Source organism: Nannospalax galili, unplaced genomic scaffold, assembly GCF_000622305.1.
Source record: "Nannospalax galili isolate Female #2095 unplaced genomic scaffold, S.galili_v1.0 scaffold6238, whole genome shotgun sequence".
NCBI classification, from domain to species: Eukaryota; Metazoa; Chordata; class Mammalia; order Rodentia; family Spalacidae; genus Nannospalax; species Nannospalax galili.
This window is the reverse complement of record NW_008341229.1, coordinates 15,223-21,707: the sequence shown is the minus strand read 5'-3', so window position 1 is coordinate 21,707 and position 6,485 is coordinate 15,223.

Sequence of the window (6,485 nt, the reverse complement as noted above, 5' to 3'; positions counted from 1 at the left end):
TTAATCCTAGCACTTGGGAGGCAGAGACAGGCAGATCTCCATGAGTTCAAGGCCAGCCTGGTCTACACAGTGAATTCCAGGCCAGCTGTGGCTACAGGGAGATCCTGTCTCAAAAAGACAAAACAAATAAATAAATAAACAAATAAAAAATAATGTTTTTGTTTAGAATTTTCAATAATCTGATACAAAAATAAATCAATAAATATAAATATACCAGAAATTACCGTACTCAGGCATAACTAACCAAGGATACTACTGCTTCTTTTAAAAATCTTAATAGTTCAGGCTATGCCTAAAATACATTATTAAAATTGAGTAAAAATGGAAATACTTATCAAAAACATTATTCAGTTTTCAGAATTGAGAATTTCATCTTTTCAGTTGTCTGAAGTAACAGTATAAAGATGCAATGAACATGATCATTACTGTTCTTCCTAAAGGTTTCTTTTCATCACAGAGCTCAGAAGAGTTAATCATTGGCAGGTCACTTGTTCTGAATTATGCAACTTCCTCTTTTAAAAAAGCCTCAGACACATGACAAAGCAGCATGCCCTAAAGTCCTCAAAATATCAGTCTTTGTTCCAGAACAAATTTTCCCCAGAGAGTTTTTTGTTATTTCAGCAAGATCATAAACAACGTTTTGTTAAACAAGGAAACCACCAGTTAAAACCCTCTTCAGCTGACTTCCTTGGAATACGTTTTTTTGGATTTTAAATATGTTTTTATTTATTCTTTGAGACTTTCATACATATATACAATGCATTTTGATCATAACTCTCTCTTACCACTCCAAGTCCTCTGAGACCCTTACATGCATCCTCCTCCCAATTTCATGCACTTTTTTTATTATTATTTATAAGGTATAGGTCCAATTAGTGCTGCCCAGTAGTACATGGATGTAGGGCCATCCACTAGAGTGTGGGCAACCTGCCAGGTGCCACAGCCCTGAAGAAAATGGACTCCTCCCACCCCCCTGCCCCAAGCACCATCCCCTACCAATACCTCCTCAACTAGGGGAAAGACTTTGTGAGCCCGTCCCCCATCCACACTGGGATTTTGACTGGCTCAATCTTGTGCAAGTCTTATGCAACCACAGCTGCTGGGTATTCTACAGACTCTCACTTGGAGGAGAACACATCCCGGAAAAGAAGTATGTCACCTTCTAAATGCAGAAGTGTGGCTTCCTGTTTAAAAAGAACACTGAGGGCTGGGAGTGGCGTTTAGTTGTAAAGTACATGCCTAGCACATGTGAGGCCATGGGTTCAATAAGTAAATAAAACAAAAAGAATATCAAAATAAATCAGTGTGTAAAGCCTAGATACTTACGAAAGGAGAATAATTATCCCTTAATTAATGTGATTTTTAAAGTTTGGATTTGGCAGAGAAGATTCCTGTGTAAGTTACAAAGTCTTTTTTGCTAAACTGAACATTATTCTAGGTAGTGATGTTACCTATTTTTCAAGTTATTCTATAATAGGTTACTTTTCCATTATGAAAAATTATCTCTCTATACTATAGATTCCATCATATCATGACCCACGCCTTTAATAGGTGGTAAAATATTGTTGGTGGATATGAGGTTAAACATAATTTGTAAAATACAAGTTAATTGGTATAATTCTAGAATCCTCAGGCCTTTTATTTTCATTGCTTTTCAAAGGTAATACATTAGTCTCTCTCTCTCTCTCTCTTTCCCTTTCTCTCTCTCTCTCTCTTTCTTCTCTCCCCTTGCTCTCCTCTTCTCCTTCTCTCTCTCTAGTTCTGGGGATTGAAGGGGGATCAGGCATGCTAGGCAAGCACCTTACCTCCGAGCTATAACTCTAGCCTGATTTCTGCTTTTCTAAACTAAAATAAAGCTTACTGTGTTTAGAAATATCTTTCCACTACAAAATGTATTTTTAAATGGAAAAAAAAAAGTTCAAGACAATATTAAAATGTCTTGTGACTTTTTCTAAAAAGTGAGTTCCAATTATTTGGCTGGATCATTATTGACTGGATCATTGGTTTTATTTCTTTTTGGATTGGCTGTTAGGCGGAGATAAATTTTAAAATACATTAGGCCATTTAAAACAAGATTCTTACAACAGCAAAGGTAAAGAAATGATGGGCAATGTGTGAGGACATTCTATGGCAGCTCTGAAATGGCCACGTTAGGGACAAGGATATACTGCTTCCACGTCAGTGTCCAAAACAATTTTTATTGGAACACTAACTACAATATTTTGTGGTCACTTATATTCAGTTTAAATTTTAATAATCTCCGACTGTTTAAGATCATCTGAGTTGTATTGAGGGAGCAAAGTCATTAACAACCTGAATGCCTTTGCACTTGCTGGACACTTGCCACGTTACCTTTGAGCTGCTTGTGGAGCCCTTGCCTGTTGGCCCATCTCTTTCCATTACCTGGCAGGACACTTGGTATGCTAAAACCTGCGTTTGTTTTTGACTGTGGAATCCTCCTTGGGACTTCTAAGTTATCAATACACACACCCTCAGGAAAGATGTCAAAGGCTCAGCTCCAAGTTACTCAGAGCCAAAAGTGTTCCAGATGTTCAGAATCAACCACACTGACTGTTACTTACATATTCAGGAAATGCATGATTTATGATCATGTTCATGTAGAAAGTTATTACAGTTCATTCATTCACTTCCTGTATGTATGTAATTGAGCAATTAAATAATTTGACCTTCGGATCTTACCCTTATCCTTCAGCTCTTGCTATAACCCTACCATACGGTTTTATATGTGATCAGATGCGGTCATTTTCCTTGCTGCTTCTTGAGTATTACTCATGTGTTCATCTGGTGGGAGCTGCCTAAGAACTGAGCTGACTCAGCTTTCAGGGGCCTTTGATGTTAGAGAACTGCCTGAGGAATTAAAATTGTTTGAGTCTGGAATAACTAGATCTTCTTTTCTCTAAAAACTATAGTATTTCCTCAAACTTACTAGCTTAGAACTTAAGATTTCTGTCATCATCCTGCTTAGAACAATATTCCCTATGTCAGGCTGAAAGTTAAGTTGAGACTGTTTCCTCTGCCTGTTCCAATGCGACCTTTAGCCTGGCTCTGAAGCTATCCCCTCAGACATCACCTCACTTGCATTATTTTCACTCACAGCAGTCTAAGTGCTAAATCCTTAGTGTACATCAGAATTCCTTGTTGTCACTAAAAATTCTTTGGGGAAAAGATTACTCAATGTGGTAACAAAAGACCACCAAAGGCAATAAATGGAGACCAGGGGTGGAGGGGATAGTTCCCTACATTGCTGGCATGTATATAAAAAGCTCTTCTTTAAGGCTGGTTAACTCTTCTCCAATAATTGGCCCTATGAAGGAGCGCTACAACCCAATAATGCTAATATCTACCCAAGAGGCATAGAAAATAAGCAGGGCATCTCTGGACAGGAGACAAGGAATTGGGAGTGTTAGGGTCCGTGACTCGATGGGTCCCCTCCAGATAACAAATACACGGGATTGGAGATGTAAAAATCAAGTAGAGTCTTTACTTTCCAGCCGGCTGGGGTCGACCGGTTTCCCAAGACATGCAAGTCTGGTCAGAACGATCGACCCCCATTCAGTTTCAGATACAGATTATATAGGCCCACATAGTCATTACACAAAAAGCATTCCTCAGCAGACACTTTGATCAAACATCTTCTAAAAGCTATAGTTTCGGTTAAACATCTTTTCCAGGAAGGCTAGATCTGGTGTAAGCCTGGTGCAACTTCCTTCTCTTTGTTCCTTATCGGTTATCTGGTATGTGCAAACAGGCCTACAGGACACATTGTAAATCAACTGAGTCTGGGGTCCAGGGTCCAGGGTCCAGGAAGGAGGTTTACAGCACTTCAATTCTTAGCATTTCAACTAGGTTAATCATCCATGTGTGGTAGATACAAATCAGGCAGAACAGGCAAGCTTAGCAAGTAAATCTAAATCAACATTTTAAACAGAGTTTTCTATCAAAATGCAGAGTTCTTACAGCATTCATCAAGGTATTTCATTTTTTTTCCCAACAGGGAGACAGAAGCGTTCGGCTGATATTCAAATTTGAATCTACATAAACATGTTCAATACACGTAACATGAATAATCAGAGTTGTCACTACTCCTGTGTGGGAAATGCAGAGACAGGGGGTTCCTGACCATGCTTTCCCGAGATCCATCAGTATCAGTCCTCTGAGTTAGGACAGTGGCACAGAACCCCGATTGTATTACATGCGTTTAGAATAAGCAAATCTGTAAAAGTTTAAGGTGGGAGCTGGGGAGGTGGCGCAGTAGGTGTGCTGGGCAGACTAGCATGAGGAACTGAGGTTGAACCCCAGTACTGGTGAGGTGGGTACAGGAAGATCCATACAACTTGCTGGCCAGCCAGATTAGCCTAATTAGCAAGATCTGAGGCAACCAATGAGAAACATGTCTCAAAAACAAAAACAAAAACAAAAGCCACAAGCTGTACAGCTCCTGGGGAGGAACAGCACTTGAGGTTGTCCTGATTTACACACACACACACACACACACACACACACACACACACACACACATACACATACACACAAAGCATAAAGCTACTATTGGAATTCTCATGAAGTAACATGACAATGTCTGTTATTGTTGTTGTTGTTGCTGTTATTTGAAACCCAAGAGCCATCTCAAGACCTACAATCAATTCCACATAGTGAGAGGTGCAAGTATCCTCAAATGTCTCATTTTGCAAATCAAGTTAGACTTCATATTCTCAAGTTATTTATCTCAGTGTCTATCCAAAATTTACAAGTTAATTTTCTTATGCTCAAACCTACCAGACAGAGTATGTCCCCCTAATTATGGTTTTGCTTCCTCCAATTTTGATTACTGGTGGTCAGTAACAGTGTAAAAATGTTTTGCTTCATTTTGCTTTTGATTTTTTGAGACAGGGTCTTCTTGTAGCCCCAGCCGGCCTGGAACTTGTTATGTAGACCAGGCTGTCCTCAATCTCATAGAGATCTGCCTCTGCCTCCCAAGTGTTGGCCACCCATCATGCCTGGCCATTTCACAATATTATTTATGTATTTATTTATTATTTATTTATTTATTTATTTATTTATTTGAGGTGTATGGGTATTTTGCATGCATGAATGCAAATGTACCACATGCATGTTTGGTGCCCATGGAGGCCTGTCAAAATGTCTCATCTCATACCATCATAAGAAGGAGGCTAGTTCATAAGATATTTCAGAAGAGGAAGAAAGAAGCATTCCTACTGTTACAGAGTTTGGGACCACTGGGAAGGACCACTCAGACTTAAAAAGTTCCAAATCAGCTGAATCTATTTAGCTGGCCAGGGACAGCACACTCTGAGCCAATTTAGGGAATGCTGCTCTAACTGGGAGGAGACAGGAGATTTTAAAAGTAAAGTCTAGAAAGCAAAGTCCTTGGTACAAGACTTTAGATGTTAAAATTTTATTAGAAGTGTAAAGAAAAGTCCTCAGGGCAGGCAAGCTGGTAATCTTGGCAGCTGCCTTTGTAAGGGAAAAACACAGAGGGAATCAAAGATTAAAGAGAGAGAGAGTTTAATAGTACTTGAGTTTAATTACTTCATTGCTTATAACTTCCTGGGCAAGAGCCACTCAATTCTGGGAAGGCTAGACTGAGACATAAGGGTGCCCGGAGATAGATAACGGGATGTGGGCTGCCACCCCAGGACATGACCCGTGATAAGTCACATAGGCATGTGAGAGATAACAGAAAGTGGTCAGAAATGCTTGTGTAAATAAGAGATTACAGAAATCAGGAAACTGAAACGTACCACCCAGAGGGTGACACACATGAATTGGCTTAAATCTATAGGTTAGGTGTTTTAAAGCTATTGGTTGTGTGAAAATGCATGGGCTCTGGAACAACGGCTGTGAAAATCCTATATAAACTTTGCCTGAAGTTGCTTCAGGGTCGATTGCTCTAACCAGGCCTGCGTGTCTTGGGAGGACGGTTGACCCCAGCTAGCTGGCTTAATAAAGACTTTGCTTGAATTACATCTCAGTGCTTGTACATATTGTTTTCCTGGGAAGCCCACGGAGTCTCGGACCCTAACATTTGGGGGGCTCGTCCGGGATATGGGGGGCTTCTGGGGGAACAAAGGACGAACAGAGGCAGAGTCTCTTTGTCCGGACGGGGCAGTGTAATTCGGGGGTTGCTCCCTAGTGTCTGTATAAATCCAGTATAAAGCAAGAGTCGCCATCTCATGTCTGGTCTCGGGTTAGTGATGCCGAGTGAGGAAGTCCGGGTTGGAAGTCCCAGTCCCCAGGTTAGCGACCCTGGGTGAAGTTCAGGTAGCCAACCCTGGCCCTAGGGTCCAAGTGACTCGGCCTTAGGAAGGCAAGCCCATTTGGCAGAGACCTGGCGCCTGAGGTAGAGGAGGTTGAGCTCACCACCCTACGGCAGTCCGTGTGGACGCCTTTCAGGAGAATTACTAGAAGTATCGAGGATCCCGAAGGTGAAAGTGAAAGTGGTG